The sequence below is a fragment of the Haliotis rubra genome, unplaced genomic scaffold, assembly GCF_003918875.1.
Source record: "Haliotis rubra isolate DU_JTF1 unplaced genomic scaffold, ASM391887v1 Scf238, whole genome shotgun sequence".
NCBI classification, from domain to species: domain Eukaryota; kingdom Metazoa; phylum Mollusca; class Gastropoda; order Lepetellida; family Haliotidae; genus Haliotis; species Haliotis rubra.
This window is the reverse complement of record NW_025766425.1, coordinates 1,376,588-1,396,013: the sequence shown is the minus strand read 5'-3', so window position 1 is coordinate 1,396,013 and position 19,426 is coordinate 1,376,588. Positions and strand designations below refer to the sequence as shown.

Below are 19,426 nucleotides of genomic sequence, written 5' to 3'. Positions count from 1 at the left end.
CACTCTCTCAGCGGCACGCTGTCGTCCATTCAAACTTCTCAATACCGTGACATATACCGGTCTTCTTGGTCTAATTCCCAGTTCTTGCAGACAATTCGTGATTGTTTGGTCCGATACCCTCCTCAAACCTACAGTCTCGGTGGCAGAAGCACATCGACGACGTTGATGAAAAACCCGGATGTAGCGGTCGTTTGGTAACTCAGATATTCGACTCTCCGCACTCCAGCCATATTGATAGCGAACACATATGCTGTTCACCAGTTTATATATTTCTTGAGTTGTTCAAGATAAAGTCTAATTAGTCTATTGGTAAAATTATCAATTAATCCCAGTTTTAAACACAGGTTTTAAATACTTTAAACATAAAAAGTGCAGTAATACAAGTAATACATTTATTACAAACACATACCGATTTCAAATTGCAAAGATCAATTGATAGAAAAAATAGTTGAGGAGAGAAGACAGATTATCATTATACCCGTAATTAACCTTTTAGTTCAGTGTCTGTCAATCGACTGTCTGTCAATTGGGAGATGAATAATCTTTTTCGAATAAATCATTTTAACACTACATTATGTACACAGCGCACGATATATTCAGACTATCGCAACATGCATTGAAATTTGCAGAGTGCATTGAGGTCGGCGCATGATACGTTCAGATTGTATATTCACATCAGCATATTTAATATACTTTTACAAAAAGTAGGGGAACTTCATTCTTAATTTACGATTGAAAAAATGGGAGATATATCGGAGTCAATCAATGTTGATATGATAATAATGAATGTTTGAGAGTGCATCACCACTTGCACTTCCTTATGACCATAGTCATAGTGTACACATAATCGCTCTTCAAAGATGATTGGTGTGTGACATGAAATTTGCATGTGTACGATGTTTATTTTCAAAAAGCAAAAACAGAGCTAGAAACAAACACTAACAACTGTGTGATGCAAGATGATTGTCAAAATTAATGGTCGACAGTGATTTATCGACCTTCTTGAAAACCGTCAAAATCAAGAATGACACCCCATGCACGTGTATGGGGCTACTGCGTTGTGCACGTGCATCCCAGGGGTTGTGTTTAGGTAAAAAGAAATGGTGGTGCAATCACCTTTGAAAAGTTTGTTAACGCTTTTGTTTCCTACCCAAAGTTCAGGTTCCCCTACAGTTTTCAAGAGTATATATTCAGATCGGCACAATAATTCAAATTATTGCATTATATATTCAGTTCTGTACATTATATATTCAGTTCTGTACATTATATATTCAGTTCTGTACATTATATACTCAGATATATTTCAGATTTGTACTTATGTATTCAGTATTATATTTAGACCTGACCATTATATATTCAATCTGTACATTGCATATTCGGTTCTGTACATAATATATTCACATCTGTATAGCATATATTCACATCTGTACATTAATTATATTGAGATTAGTGCATTATATATTCAGTTCTGTATATTATATATTCAATTCTGTACATTATATATTCAGATCTGTATAATATATATTCAGATCTGTACATTATATATTCAGATCTGTATATTATATATTCCCATCTGTACATTAATTATATTGAGATTAGTGCATTCTATATTCAGATCTGTACATTATATATTCAGATCATTACATTATACATTCAGATCTGTACATTATACATTCAGATCTGTACATTATATGTTCAGATCATGACATATTATTCAGATCATCACATTATATATTCAGATCTGAACGTTATATGTTCAGACTCATAATATATTCAGATTAGTACATCTTGTATTCAGGACGTTACATTATGTATTCAGATCATCACGTTATACTTTCAGATCAACAAACTATGCATTCATGTAGACGCAGTATGTATTCCCACAGATCGCTGAAGAATGAATGAATTTGCTTCAACGCCGCTTTGTGCAACAGTCATTGAAAAGTATGAGTGAAATAGTTGTCATTTGGATGAAAACGGACTATTGATGAATAGAGTTCTAGGCCCCGTTTCACAAAGCTCTCGTAAGACTAAGATCTCGTAACTTTTCTCGTAGCATTCGTACTTCCTAAACTGTAACATTGACTTACGATAGTCGTAGCGCTACGAGAGCTTTGTGAAACGGGGCCCTGATACTTAAGTCCAAGTATCTGATAACAATACATGAAGAACAGATAGCGCAGTAGCAAGAACATAAACACGCCATGCTGAGAACCCCTGGTTCGATTTTTAGAAGCCATGTTCACAAAGTGGGAGACACATTCTTGTTGTTCCCGAAATGGCTGGAATAATGCATTTATATTATTCAATTACTAATAATTGAATAATGCATTTATACCACTCAGTTACAAATCACTGAATTAGGCATTCATACCATTTAGTTACTAATCACTTAAGAATGCATTTTCACCATTGAATTACTAACAATTGAAGAATGCATTTATATCATTCAATTTCTAATAATTGAATAATGCATTTATACCATTCAATTGCTAATCGCTGAATAAGGCATTCATCTCATTCAGTTACTAATCATTGAAAAATGCATTTACACCATTCAACTAATGACTGAATAATGCATTTACAGTATATCATTCACTACTAATCACAGAAAATTGCGTTATACCATTCAATTTCTAATAATTGAATAATGCATTTATACCATCATTCAGTTACTAATAATTGAACAATGCATTTATACCATTGATTACTAATCATTGAAATTTCAAATATGCCATAGAATTACTAATCATTGAATGATGCATAAATACCATTCAATTACTATTCATTCAAGAATGTCGCAACACCAGATTATTATGATGGACGGCGCTTTCCCTTTTACATTGAAATGTGCTTTTGAATATGTTTAACTTGTTTCTAAAATGACATTAGTGTTAACTAAAATTATGAAATGAATAACTGGAAAAAATTAAAGACTGTCATGTTTTGTATAACGATACGATAAAGTAATTTCCTAAAATACTTGTCTGGAAATATAGCCGTCAAAATGAACATCGTGTTCTCGTTTGTCATGGGAGTTGAAAAGGCGGTCTTGCGCGTTAATACCCAATGATCTTAAATCATGACTTGCCAAATATACTGTCCTCCATTTGCTTTTGTGCACGTGGCTTCAGTTAAGGCATGTTGAGGCAGTGATGAAAGAGCGTCTTGCTTAAGTGTGTAAAAAAGCGTTTGATGATAATATACGTAAGTCATGACAACTAAATAGAATCATCAATTTCTCGATCACCATGGTATCCAATAAAAGAAACACAGCCCGGGGGTATCTCACAAAAACTCTTAGACTGTGGTTGAGTCGGTGTCATCCATTTGAGCTAGGATCGGCTCCCACGAAGTCAGTTCCACCCTTCAGTTCAGTGTGGATCAGCTCGGGAGACTAACAGTACGGCATGACTTCAGGGGATGATTTCGGAAAGCATGTACTCACCGACGGCAAAGACGTCAGGTCGAAGCCGGGTGTGAAGAAGGTGTTGCTGTTTGCTGCCGGAATCCTTGCTGCTGCCTCCGTTGCTGCCATCGTCGTGTTGGCTGCATCCATACTCCACACAAAGGGCGTCTGGAAGGTGAGTGAAATGCCTGAGGTAGTGACGAAAAGATGAAAAAATGGAAAGGATGGGGGTTGGGTTGAACAAGTGAAAAACAATGTGTCAGTGTCCCCGCATACAGGAAAACCACTTCCGTGGCACATCCGCCATTAAAACCCGTGTTTCCTTATAACCGAGTGTATGATTCTGTTGATTAAACGTCGTTCCTTAGGATGCTCATCGTCACATGCTTTTCTGCTCGTATTCAAATCTTTACGGTGTCAAACTTTGTCAGTGGTTTGCTACAGCAGACAGTGGTCAAATCCAAGGGTCCTTAGCTACTTGTTTCGGGATCGTTAAGATATCAGCGTTCGATATCTCGCCAAACACACCGTAACTTTCAAGCAAATTCGTGGTAACCCAGAATCCTTGTCAGAATGTCCTTATATTAAACTGTACATATTTTATTTGAAAATAAATATACAATGTTAAAAAATACCAACCAGCCAAGATGGAGTTGTTTGTGAATCTGATAGAATCTCGATCCTTAGTTTAAATACACGTTAGCTTGGTCGACTGTGTTATTAGTACTAGCCTTTCAAATACCCCGACATTTGCTGCATAAACTACAATATCAGGATAAGAACGATTTTGCATAAATTCATGACGACATATCTGTTTCTTAATTCAAGAGAACTTAATTTTGTAACATCTTCTCGAATGAAATCTGATAAATATTTCGGTGTCAAATTATTAATAAATCATTTTGTAAAACAGCAGCAATTTACAATATTCTCTTTTTTGTGTCATTCTCCCTATATATTAAAACGTCGTTAGTGCCTCTGTTGGTTCCACAGTTCTTGAAGAGCCCGAGTGAAAAGTTTCAAGGATGTTCTCTTGGTCTTTATAACAGCTACACCACATAGTCAAACGTGATTTATTCTTGATGTCAAACACGTTTCTGTTGAATCTGTATTTGAATCCCCTGAAGCCCATTTCTGGTGTACCCCGCCGTGATATTGCTGGAATAGTACTAAAAGTGGCATAAAACTAAACTCACTCACTATTCGAAGCTCCGGTGACATTGAACTTACTTTCTTCATGAGTTCATATACATGACACTACCTATCACAATGTCGTAGTCGTAATCCAAAATGAGTGTGAGTATCGACTTCAGCAACATCAATGCCTTTCAGTTTTAATACCCTTTAGACACGGTTTAGCCTTTGTCTTCTCTGGACTGGAATTGACTTGCCATTTCTGGCCCAATTTGAGATATAATCGGAAGTGCCTGGATGATATACGATAAGGTATACGATGTATTGTCCACAAAGGGACGTATATTACTGCCGATACTATCCGTAATATCACCAACGCATATCATAAATGGTAAGGCCTCTAAGACCCATCCTTGGGGAACTCACGTCTTAACTTATTCTAGATCCGAAACATACACGTCTACTTTCTGTACTTCATGTTTGAGATGGCTGCGGAAAAAGCCAAGTACGCTCCCATGTTGCCGCAAGCTTTTAGTTTTAATAGCATCCCTTTATAACATACTTTATCTCAATTATTGAAATTAAGGTCAGCGTACTGGCATTAAGCCAGATTTTAATGTCGTTAATACCTCATTATCTCTAAAGAAATTAACTTTGAATACCCATTTTTCAAAAACCTTTGCCATACTACTTGTAATGGTCTATAATTTTGAATTCATTTACTTATAATTTTCGTGTACTGGTATCTTTTTAGATACTGAAAAAGTTTGCTTTTAGCTAATGACATAACAAGAGTTGCTGCTTCAATACGTTTTAGATTTCAAGTATTTGCGGAAGTAATTTTCGTTTGTATTATATATTATTCTCGACCTAATCGGAACAACTTTGGTATATAAGTGCCACATGCATTAGTGATGAAGAAGTGAATACTATCTGCTGCTTTGTCAACATCTTGCTCCGTTCAAGACTACATGTTAATCCATCAGTATTTGCTAGGTCATACATATAGTTAAACACTTTCCTTATAGTTGGGCATTATTACACATAGAGAACATATGGGCAATGGACATTACACAAGAGATCAAGAACGCATTAACTTTGAAAAGCACTTATATTTTTAATAAATGTTATGCTGGTTGGTTCGGTTACAAATTCAAAAACAAAGTATACGTGTTTGTTTATTGCATAGTGTATCAGTGGCGATTCTTACTCTGTTTTCAAGCTAAACGTAAGAATCTACACCCAAACGTCGCTGTACGAAATAAATAAGATGCCATCCATCGTGTACTTCTAGATTGCCGATCAAACAATCGGTTGCTTTAGACCACATGCTGCTGATCGTATAATTGATTTGTATATAAATATCGATATTATAATTGTCTACTACTACTAATATGTATAGATAATTATATATAGCGCCAATATCCAGATGTGTCCTGTTCAAAGGCGCTTTCGTACGAGTCTGACAAGGAAAGTCACTCGGAACTGTAATATGATTTGAAAAAGAATGTTTTTAACATTCTCTTAAATCTACAGATTTCCTCTGCGCTTTTAATGCCCAATGGGATGTTGTTTCAAAGCATAGGACCTGCTTTTGAAAACATCTGTCTCAACTACTATTGTTTCCATTTCTACGCCAATGCCATCTCCAACTGATTGATAAAATCGTCTCCAATATTTACCATTTCTGTCTGAGCTATTCATATTGCCATCAAACCTGCCCCAATATCGCTTCTAAACCTATTTTGCTTAATTTGTTCATACATTCTCCATACGAATTATTCTAAATATATACTGCCACAGCACCAACTCAGGTTATCGATCTTTCCTAAAAGGCAGCTAAAAAACGGGTATTTTAATTTCACAGTTTTCGATACATTCATGTGGCAGCTTTAGTTAAGCAGATAATATTGGAATAAGAAGGTTGAGGTTGGACTGTCTACCTTCCTTTGTGACAACCGACGCTAAAATAAATTAAAATTAAGTTAGAACCGTGTCCGGCTCCTGGTTTAGGATGTACGTTTCTTCACCATATATGGATCAGAGCACTACCTCCGAGGCCTGTATAAGCATTATGTTGTCAATGTCCACGCTCTGTTTACCAACAAATGCCTTCTGCAAAGTAATTTCAAATAAACCCACCGTCAGCCTATTTTCCTCAATATCACCCAGCATCGTCCGAGGCAGATTGTGATATCAGTGTAACAATACGGCTGACAATATGGTACAATGAGATATTGGAAACTTAGGCTGTTGCTTATCATATATGGTCCCCGAAAATTTTCAAAAAGGTAAAGTAATTAAGAAATTGAATGAAAGAAAAATACAAATTACGAAAGAAAGAAAACTTTTCGAATATCATGTCGGTGCTTTTGTGATCATGTCTGTTTCTACTCAACAGATCATAGTTTTTCCATAGTAGATGATACGTTCCACTTAACGGAATATAGTTGTCCCATAGTAGAAAATACGTTCTACCTGGCAGAATATAGTTGTTTCACAGTATGTATTACGATCTACGTAACAGAATATAGTTGTTTCACAGTATGTATTACGATCTACGTAACAGAATATAGTTGTTCCGTAGTAGATAATACGTTCAGATAACAAAATATAGCTGTTTCAAAGTAGATCATATGTTCTACTCAACAGATAATAATTGTTCCATAGTACATGATACGTTTTACTTAACAAACTATAGTTTCCTAGTGGATTGGATAATACGTTCTAGTAGAGTATACTCGTTTGATAGTAGATGATACGTTCTGCTAACAGGGTATAGTTGTTTCCTAGTAGATAATACGTTATACGTAACGGATTATAGTTTTTTGATAGAAGACGATACGTTTTGCTAAACGGACTATAGTTGTTTCATAAAAGACGATAAACGTTTTGCTCAGATCATGTTTGTTTCATAGTAGATGATTATAGTTGTTAGAATGACTGACTGAGTTTGGTTTTACGCCGCTTTTAGCAATATTCTACCCCACCGCGCAGATTATACTTTGTACTTTGAAATTATAGTTGTTTGCAATTGATAGTAGATAATGCAGTGTACTCGACAGAACAGAGCTGTTCCACAATAGATATTACGTTTTAGTCAGCAGATTATTGTATCATATCAAGTAAATTTGGTTAAATAGTGTTCACACTTTGCTAAGGATCAAATCATTGATTCAACAGAAAACTATGATGTGGGGTCAAATTTGGTTTAAATATCTTAGCCTATTGTAAGCATGGATCCATGGTTTCAGTATGTCACTGCATCTTCTGGATCCCATACCTGCTATTGACAGGTGTTGTGTACTTGTCAATGACCCGTGCCATGATTTGCAAAATGGTTTGTTAGTGACATGGAAACCATTTTTATGGTTACTCATGTATCAAGTGCCTACGATTAGCTAAAAGTGGCTGTTTTCCTAAAGATGTGTTACCATATCATTAACTCACTTTTAAATGGATACAATTTTAAATTATAAATCTTCCTTTATGTAAAGTTGCGAATTTTTGTGATCCTTGGCAAAGTTTGAGTAGTATATAATCTACGGAGACAATATTTCTTTACAATTGTGGCACTAGTGCGCTTACATAGATAATAAAGGTGATAAGTTTACCCCGGACTGAGTGGTGATGACTGTGATGACAAGCATGAAATGCTCTACACTTACTAACCTCAATAACAGCGTTCTTATATGGCATATTTTGACAACCCATGTAGCTGATGCTTGCTTTTATTGGTACTGAATATAATGATTGAATAGACAAGGAAAAGACACCAAGACGTATGTTTTATATTGATCATGTGATTGGCTGTTGCTAACGGTAGGACATGTAACGTTTAGCCTTTTCGCACCGGATGTCATGACTGAATTTCAGTTACGATGTCATTATATTAGTCGCTGAATGGATTCTGTTTCATCAGATAATCGAGACTGGTTATTCTCAGGGGTTGAAGTTTGATATTATTTGCTGTAGTGCTAGAATATGCGAGAGAAATAATTACTTATTCCGTTTGTATCCTCGGGTCCATTCGGCTTCATCCGCTACCTCCGTAATGCTTCGGGCAGCAATAGGGTTGTCATATTGCATGAATTCACTAACGTCAGATTCCGCCGCAATATAGTTCGTATAGGGCAACACTATTCTTAATTCAATGTTTTCTATGATTTATAGTGATAATTTTACGCTAATTAGGAGATAAACATACTGAGTTGGAAAATCAGAGGTATATAACGAATTATTCTCTAAATTTGATTTAATACCGAACGCGTAGCGTGAGGTTTTAAATGTCTCCATTCTACCATGACTTGTTATTAAGATTTTGCAAAATAACGATTATAACCTAATGACTTTGATTAACACACATGCCAGCATTTACTGAAGTCATGGTAGAATTCTATTTGAAGAATAAAGCAAATGTCTTGCCGATTTAACTACGCACTAGCATGTGAACGAAACTACATATGGATTATTGAAGGTGTTGGTTGAGGTTCCACTGGACAAAGATAAGCAAAGTCTTTAAATTTGTTGGAACAATCACAAGATAATACATGTCCATGTTATGAAATATACACATGAAAAAGTCCCATTTATTCACAGCACAATTTCAACAATTACAATAAAAGGGTGCAGACAATTTCCAGATTCATAATAAAAAGTCTATACTAAAAGCACACTCCATTGTACTGTTTCAACTTTTAGAAACGCGCATTTGTAATATTTACTCAGTATTTCTAAAGGTCTTAGCAGATGTGATGATAAATTGTAACCCACTCATTCATTAAACGTCTTGAAAACCTGCGTGTTGTTAGTGACGCTCTGTAATAAACAATTTCATATGTGTTGGGAAAGTTGGAAATTTTAGCAGTAATACCCACATGGACAGTTTGTCAGCGATGTTTCCAAAATTTGGAAAAGAGCTTCAGTTCCAGAATTATTAACCCAAACACGGCATTGTTGAAACTCATTACGTTTTTAATCCTTTCTTGTTGAACCAACAGAAACTAAACAACTAAAACAATAGATATTCTATACAAAAATTCCTCGTGCCATACGTCGACATTTAATTATAATCCTTATATGCTGAACAAATGTGTAAGCAATCAAGAATAACTTCAAAATATATCCCCCAAACATTTATTAATCCAAGTTGTAACCTTTTTATTCAACCGAATTTCAAAGGTCAGTTAACGCTGTTATTGTGATATTTAGTATACCTTTTACGGGTTGTATGCATGCGTGTAAGGTGGGGCGGTGGGTTAGCCTAGTAGTTAAAGCGTTCGCTCGTCACGCCGAAGACCGGGTTCGATTCCCCAGATGAGCACAATGTGTGAAGCCCATTTCTGGTGTCCCCCGCCGTGATATTGCTGGAATATTGCTAAAACCGGCGTAAAACTAAACTCACTCACTCACTCACTCACTCGCATGTAAGTAAATATTCTGACAATGATATTCTCATTATTATTAACCAGATTCAATGACAGACTATAATTTGCAGTATGATTAATCGGTTTTATAAAATCATGTTTATCTATAAATATCTTGTTTTGTTCGCGAGGACGAGGTGGCCTCATCTGGGTCTTTGTGTAACGCCTTCAGCGACGTTTGATGAATGACATGGTCGGGACGTATTGGCGTAGACCATCAGACTGGAGTCACCGTAATCATCACGTACGCTATCTAAGCCTTGATAGAAAGGATCAGTCACTTGCTCTGACAAACTGGATTATGTTTCATTTGATAGAATACGTGACGATCAGATTTATTCTCTATAACATTAAAGATTGACGTACGTGACGATCAGATTTATTCTGATTTATATACCATTAAAGATACCGGAAGGTAATGATAGCTTGGTTTGACGGGATTGGCACCTGGGTGTGTTGCCAGTGCGACACTTGACTGAGTTCTGCCGATTGTCACTATAACGGATGGTCGCATTCGTAACTATTTGTGTCATTCCTGCAAACCGAATGGCGACTCGTACTCCTCTCGTGGCCATGTTCACGACTGGACTTTGTCTAAGCGCCAAATAGTCTAGTACTATTTCCAAGGAAAGATAACTTTGAATTTTCAAACATGGCTACTCCTAGAATATCCCATACCTCGTGGGCTAAAGAGCTATACAGCCATTTCCTTTGTAAAGGTGTTTCAGTGTTGAAAGTTGCTGATCCTTTAGCTCAAGGTTTAGGTTTAAATTGTGTTTTGCAGGGTTTAGCGAAGTTTGAAAGTTCGATTTCATGCTTCGAAATGTGTTTTACTTGGCGCGATTTGATTGGTTTGCCACGGTTCTTGGCGATAGAGGCGTACTATACAGGTTCGAGTTATCTTGTAGGTCACGGAAAGAGGCGAGTAGTTGCCATAAGGGAAGGTCGATTTGACATGGTTTGACTGGGCTTCTGTCTGTCAAGACTACGCTGGACGATGTCTTTTAGGCTATGATGGCTTTCATTTATCCTCGACACAAGTCAATGGAGGACGACGTGAAACACCCATTCTCTACTAAGTGGGAAGATTTTGTTTTTTGTCTTTCCAATGACGATATTGTAAATATCCATAGACTAAAAATGGCTTTTAGCAATATTCCAGCAACATCACGGCAGGGGACACCAGAAATGGGCTTCACACATTGTGCCCATGTGGGAATTCGAACCCGGGTCTTCGGCGTGACGAGCCAACGCTTTAACCATTAAGCTACACCACCGCCCAGGTTTGGTTTGAGCTGAAACAACATTACTTTAATGACAAATAAACACAAAAGTCTAAGTTATCTGACTTTTAAATGCCCACATTTGGCAGGTAGTGTACAAAAGCATTCTTCATTTGTAGTATATATACGCATGCCAATAATGGTTGTCACCCCCTTCAATTTTTTATTGGAGAGGGTGTGTCGGGTGTGGGTGTGGGGAGGGGGGGTGACAACCATTATTGGCATGATTATATAATAGAAACCTGTCATCACATAACAAAGTCAGTTGACTTCAAAACATTATTTGTTTTTACTATAGATGAAATAAATGTCCAACAAATTTACATCAGATACGTTAAGCATTTTGGCAGACATAGTGAAAGTATTAGAATGTACCCCCTAACAGTATAAGTGTACAAGGTGTTCGAGCTAATCTTGAAAGTCAAGCAACTGAAATCTGTTTCCAATTTGCTACTTTCACTTTGTCGTGGTAATTGCAAACGCAAACGATTAAAGGCATGTGACATTCAATTTTCATCAGATACGTTAACTAAACCTAGTTAAATACACACTAACCATTGCAATGATTGTAGGGTTTAGGGTCTCATGCCGTCATGGAGGACAGTATCAAATACTTATCAAAACAATTCATACTTGCCTCAATCATCCCCAGTATATAAAACATGACCTGACGTTTACGTTAGTGGTCATCAGATACGTTAACCACAAACCAGGGTGACTTTATTTTTACTCGGATGACATCGGCATATACATGATAATCTTTACTTTCCACTCAGAATTATTCGTGTATTCGTGTATTTACGTGTATTTCCGGTTTGAGCACATGGTTGGAACTTGGAGCCATTGTGTGTGTAGACTGGGGAGAGATATCGCCTGTTCTCTAGTGAATATTCTAGGAAATATGAACTGTTCTTATCGGACCAGCTAGGTAGTTGTTTGTATACATTTATAATCGTATTTTCATTGAATGTGCCTTAGAAAGCCTTAGACTGAACCATCTCTGTGACAAACGCTGACAAAAATGTTTAACGTAGCCTACTGTATATTAACGTATTGGATGTAATTTGGTATTATTCATTTGTTTGTTAGATCATGTTTATAAAACATTTACATTTATCAATGAGTGCTATTGTGGTCATAAATTAAACGGTGATTAATGTAACTCTTGACAAGTAAGCGAAACTCTATTCCACGTATCTGATAACACTGTTCTACGTATCTGATAATGCTGTTAACGTATCTGATGATGATCTCTTTGTTTTATGTTTTGGTGAAATAATGGTTGTATATGGTTACATTGTCCAGTCGCATTACACTGTTAATGGTTGTTTGAGTCAATATTGTGTTAAGGTAGTATCCGACAATAAATTTTGAGTTGATTTCGTTGTTTTAAAGTGTTTTAAACAGTGAGAGATGTCCATCAGATACGTTAAACATGCATCGCAGGTGTAAACATGTGTCGCAGGTGGAAAGGACATCTATTTTCATAATATGTATTTTGTTCCAAATAGTTGTGTTATCTCATGGAAACATGTTTGAAGGCATTTTGAATAATACACTAATACAATACAATGCCAATGACAATTACATCGGATACCTTAACTTTTGAATCAATTTCATATTTTCATGTTCCTGAAATCCGCAATTAGAAGCAGTGATTTTACTTAGTCCACCATTAAGAGAATACCTTCCACTATCTTTGCATCAAAATCGCACCTTACGTCCGGGGACAGTCAATTTGTGATTTAGAACAACAAATACCTATACAATTCTTAACTGGTCTGAAATGTTATGTCTTCTTCATATTTACCGTACATCACGAACTTTTTCAATCCTAGACATGATGTGTGGTGAAATATGATTAAATACATTCACGAACTCAACACCATTGCTTAAAAGAACGTATTGTTTAAATGTTCAAACCAGTATTTTTTCGTAATTAAGGTACCATGTTAACGTATCTGATTCTCTGAAATTTGATATACATTATTTAAGGCATTGCTTAAAATAGTCTAAGTCAGATTTGGGTAATCAAGTTATTGTTCCAGACAACTCGTGTCTTCTTCTAGGCAAAACGTTATGAAGCGAATAATATTCGGAAGAAAATGTTTGAAATGTTACAAAGCCACTTAGTGGAGAAAGGGTGGAAAGCTGAAGTAAAGTTGGTCCCGCTACAGTAACATCAACACGGTAGAGTGTGATTATTTTTATCACCGAGATTTGTTTTCCTAGTGAGGACGAGTCTCGATATTTATCTACATTTGCATTTTAATGATGACAAGAAACAGATGGTATTCCATTTTTGTCCTTCAGTTTAGGATGTTGGTGGAACCAGATTAGATGGACACCACTTTAACGATGAATGTGGGTACTGACTGGTTTTGACTAGCGTCAACGACTCATTAACGTTCATTTTAGAGTATGATGGAATTTCGCCGACATAAATTAGCCGAACTGGCTTTGAAGTTCTATCAATTCTTCAAACTATAGGCAAAAAACACAACAACAACAAAAAAAAACTCACAAAAAAACAAATAACAACCCCCAAAACCAACCAACAACCCCCCCCAAAAAAAACAACCCAAAACCCCAGGTTCCATGAAAAGACAGATTCCGAACAAAAAAAAAAAGAACCTTTACGCAAATTGAGGAACCCTTTCGCCTCAATTCAATCAAATGGTATCAATGCATGTCAACTATAGGCCCCCAATGGCGCTGTCTTCGTACGTAATGACCACCCATTAATGACTGTTTGTCAAATAAAATGCCCTACATAGGTGAGTGATTGCCTTTGAAAGCAACCTACCGTGCCTTTAATGAAACCCCGAGAACACGTGAGTGAGTAAGTGAGTGAGTGAGCATTCACAGTGGGCCTTACACATTGTACCAATCCCGGGAATTGAACCCATGTCTTTGGTGAGACGAAGTTTAATCTTCCCCCAAAGACGAAAAACTGGTCCCAGGTGAACTAACTAGGCCTACTCCATCTTATTCCGACTGTAATTTGCTTATATACAGATGTTTGACAACAAAGACTATTTGAACAAAGCTTGTTCATTTATGTAACTTAAATATCTACATATTGATTTAGTTATTGTATTATTGTTATTGCAAACATGTTGATGAAATAATGGATTAAGACCATAAAAAGTATCTAAATTGTTAAAATGTTCTTGCAGATTTGTAATAACAACGTGTGTCATATTATGATTTGAAAAGAAGAAAAAAAATCAATAATCTGAAACACGGAATTTGTTTGTAAAATTATTCTCTAATTTTAATATTGACAGCATTCTTCTGATTTTTCTTTCCCAGGAAGATGATATCATCGGTTACGACATACTTGGTGCATCTGACAAGGCTTCCGTCGGTAAACTCGACTTCCTGACTAGTGATGGGCATGCGCATGAGGAACTGTATCTCAATGACGTCACACAAGAACAGACGATAAAGGTCTCACATCCTCATTACGACATATTCGTCCTCAAGAAATACAAAGAGGTAATATGTGTGTGGTAGACATTGAAACTTTAATTCTGCTTTATATATTGTTTGTTAAACTTATCTATGACTATTTTAAAGAACCAAATTCATGCGAATGCTTATAAAAGATTCGAAGTGATGGTATTGAGGATGATGTAAAAATACGATAGCGACAAGGGAGATTAAATAAAAAACTTTTGATACAAACATACATACACATGCATGCGTGCGTGTGTGTTTATGTGTGCCTGTGTGTGTTATGCTTGAAGTGTCCAGATAGGTCGATAACAAACTTATTTCACTGTGTATAAGGGTTTCCCTTTTTTTGATCGAAGTACGCCTCCTTCCTGCTAACGGTACATAACCCACGTGTCCTTGCCGTGAGTGTGAAGCCCATTTCTGGTGTCCCCCGCCGTGATGTTGCTGGAATATTGCTAAAATGCGGCGTAAAACCAAACTCAGTCAGTCAGTCCTTGATGTGACGGTGATGGATCTGTACCTGGTGTCTATCACAGAATAGTCACAAATAGATTCTATTCTAAAAAAAGAACTGATTTTACGATAAGAACAGTACTACTAATTGAATGTAATATATATCGCTGTCAGCTATAACTGACTAATTTTATCCCGATATTGTCGCGTCTAGGAACACAAACTCGACCGATCCACATTTTAATCGGATATCTTTTGTTGTACGGGTGAGTGAGGGACATAATGGGTGAGTGAGCGAGTTAATGAGTGAGTGAGTGAGCATTTACAAAATTGAGATATTTGAAAGTGTGGGCCGGATGACGTCACAGATGACCGTTGGGTCACGGCATGAATGCACAAGCGTGATCATGAAAATAAACAAAATATGTGTCGATTCGATGTTAAAACGGTGCCATTTTAGGGTGTGTAGTAAATAGATTACTTCGCTGGTGCCTGTGAGATAACATTTATCCTGTATCAAGACATAAGTAACGACCAAAGGCAAGCTAGATACGTTCCGAAGCAACACGTTTTAAGATAGATGGTATCTGACAGACACGAATGAAGTCATTCTTACACGCCGTTTTAGTGTCGAATCGACATAATGGTCATGATCACAGTTGTGCATTAATGACGTGACACAAAGGTCATCTGTGACGTCATCCGGCCCAATGCTAACCATTTACATCTGGGATGAACATTCTTTAAAGTCCGTTTGGCTCAAAAGCGGACCGATGAATTGCAATCTGACTCGAAAACTAATAAAGATAAAATACTTAATGAAACACTGATCATAATCAAAACGTCAGACCAACTCTGTGAGGTTTTTGCAAAATTTATGTCCTAAAAAAAGAAAAGTTGTTTAACAAACTATCGTTAAAATATTGACACAGTTCACTATTTGTTACGAGGGAGGAGTGCAGAGAAAGGGACAGCCAGTTTTGCGAGAAAGGATGGAGACAGCACAGCACAGTTTAATGAATCAATAACTTCGTCGGCACTTGTGCACGTCCTTCTCTAACACCTGGCTGTCCCTCCCTTTCTCTGCACTCCTCCCTCGTAACAAATAGTGAACTGTGTCAATATTTTAATATTTTAATTTTTGAGCCAAACGGACTATAATATTCCCACTTTCCTGGGAATGTGATTAATCCCAATGAATCATTAGTTCTTATTGATTCTGGATACCATTTATTGATACTATACTAACAACTTTTTTAATTTAAGGACATAAATTCTGCAAACAAATCACAGAGTTGGTCTGATGTTTTGATTATGATCAGCGTTTCATTGAGTATTATATGTTTATTAGTTTTCGAGTTAACTTGCAATTCATCGGTCCGCTTTCGAGCCAAACGCACTGTAGTTTCCGTCATACATGATGATGATAATGAAAACTAGATATAACACCAGAACAATTATTATTATTATTATTATTACTCAAAAGAAGCACTACTCATTTAACAATAAACTCAGAGCAAACAAAGTGTCACAATCTGACCTTAGGTCATCATCATGGAGGAACCAATCACGGACCTGGATTTCCATTTCACACTTATGATAGATACCTGTGTCTCACCAACAGTTGTGTAAAAAACACTCACTCACTCATAGAGTGTTTCTATGACCGAGTTAATCCCTGGCGTTCACGATGTGTTATATATTTAGTCTCCTGTCAATCGTTTGTCTCCCCCTAGGGTCGAGAGATGCTGCTGATCACCTCTAAGCCTGCGGCGGGAAGACCGCGACGAGTCATTGAGTGTCAAGACTCCTACATGAACGACACCGACTTCGTCCCGTCGTCGTCAATGGTGGTAAGTGATGGGATAATCACCTCTTCAGACAGGATGAGACTTGAGACTCGGTTCTGTTAGCCGACCTGTCCTGCTTAATGTCATATGTGTTACTTATATGGCTGTTTGTAATCGTATTGATCTTATAAAGCTGCTCTACCTACCTACACTTACTACCTAATAACCGACCTATTACCTATCTACCTTGATAGACAACCGCCTCCGTGGTGTAGTGGTAAGAGCGTCCGCCCGGAGAGCGGAAGGTCGCGGGTTCGATCCCCGACCGCGTCATACCAAAAGACGTTAAAATATGGTACTTGTTGGCCTGGCGCTCGGCATTAATGGGTACATCAAGGACTGGTCGGCTCGGAGTCAGTATAATGTGTCTGAGTGGGGTATTCCTGCTTCACTGCGGCATGGTATCTCAGTGGGCTAGCACTATAAAACCAGCTTAAGTCTGGGCTAGTACAAGCAGCCGCACCTACACATACACACGCATGCACGTCGTCATATGAGCGAAATATTCTCAAGCACGACGTTAAACCCAATTCCACCACCGACTAATAACCGACCTATTACCTATCTACCTTGATAGACATATTTGTTTGGTGCATGCTTATTTTTCAAAAGGGGCGTTGGGGAGCCTAAAGGTTAAAGCGATCGCTCGTCACGCCGAGGACCCGGGTTCGATTCCCCACATGGGAACAATGTATGAGGCCCATTTGTGATGCCATATAGCTGGAATATTGCTAAAAGCGGGCTAAAAACATACTCACTCACTTTTAAAATGATTCTCTCTCTCTCTCTCTCTCTCTCTCTCTCTCTCTCTCTCTCTCTCTCTCTCTCTCTCTCTCTCTCTCTCTCTCTCTCTCTCACTCTCTCTCTCTCTCTCTCACTCTCTCTCACTCTCTCTCTCTCACTCTCTCTCTCTCTCTCTCTCTCTCTCTCTCTCTCTCTCTCTCTCACTCTCTATCTCACTTTCTCTCTCTCAAACTCTCTCTCACCCTCTCTCTCCCTCTCTCTCTCTCTCTCTCTCTCTCTCTCTCTTCTATTTATGTTCTTCTCATCCAAGGACGAGTCGCTGGTAAAGAACCCGGATGTGACCATTGAACACCCTTTCGAGCGGACCTGCAAACCAATAACGCTTGTGTACAAGTCATGTGACCTGATACCAAAGGAACTTTATCAGCAAGAAGGTAATAAACACAATAAAAATAATAACAAAAACACTAAAATACTAAAAATCTAAAACTGACCCAGTGTGCCACCAACGTCTTAAAACATACAGCCAAACCATGTTACATCGTAAACCATTTCTCACCCGCGAAGATTCGGGTCGGAATTGGTCTTCAGTAAATGACCTAACATGAATTTGACAAACCAGTGACTGATATTATGAGCAACAGATAGCTATATCGGTAAGTTCGAGATAACGGATCTCGAAATGATGGAGTGTGTCTATTAGTGGTGGTCCGATTAATTGAAATAATCGAAGATTGGTCGCAGTGACTAAACGACTAAGCAATCGATCATGTTTTCTCATAATCGAACACAAACAATTCTGGAACACTTGTTTTCATAAACAACATTTTTCACAAGGTTGGTTTTGTCTGTTACATTTCATAAGCACTACAAGCTCGTTTGGTCATGATTGAATTTATCGTAAAGACTCCAAGAAATTTATGTTCCTGACATACTAGTCATCCTTTGAAAATGTGAAATTTTGCCAAAAAACCCCAAAGAAATACATGTTTTTCCATATTTTTATGTGCATTAACAAATTTCATTAATGACGCTAACCCATTTTTTTTCGATGATTGATCAGTTGTAATAAACCAATCATCAATTATGAGATTTTAACTAATTCCCAACACTAGTGTCTATATGTCGAGGTGATCTTTTCTTCAGAATCTACCTCCCCTACACTTGATGCCCTCCTGAGACAGAGACGGGAGGCCAGCAGCTATGGCAACTGGGGAGGACGATGGAAGGGCAGGCTCGTCAGTCCGTGTTGCTGGGGGTGTAATCATTATGAACAATGCACGTGAGTACCTTTTTTTTCCATGTGTTTAACTCATGCCCAGAGCATGACGTAATCGAGGGACACAATTATGTACAAAGGTTCTTGGTGCCAGCTGTTCCCATGACAACAATATGGTACGCATACGTGTCTGAATAACGGTTTTCGTTTTAGATTGCGGTCGCATTTACATAATACGTATGGACGCAGCACAATGAATTTCACGTTTAAACCTGACTATATCAACCGACCTAAATGTAACCCATATAATGAATTTGTCAACCGACCAAAACGCGTACGTGACCCACACAATGCATCTATCGACGGACCTAAACGCGTAGATGACCACTCAGTGAATCTATAAACAGCCCTAAACGCGCACGTGACTCACCCAATGGATCTATCGA

The 19,426-nt window shown here is 37.5% G+C and overlaps 1 long non-coding RNA gene across 1 annotated transcript; it reads right to left on the bottom strand.

Annotated features, from left to right (window-relative positions):
* Positions 1 to 202: 202 nt before the first annotated feature.
* On the bottom strand, positions 203 to 13,704 carry LOC124278473. Its single transcript, XR_006899102.1, has 3 exons — positions 13,693 to 13,704; positions 8,886 to 8,892; positions 203 to 303 (listed from the first exon to the last, which is right to left on the bottom strand). It is a non-coding gene; the product is annotated as an uncharacterized LOC124278473 (long non-coding RNA).
* Positions 13,705 to 19,426: the final 5,722 nt, after the last annotated feature.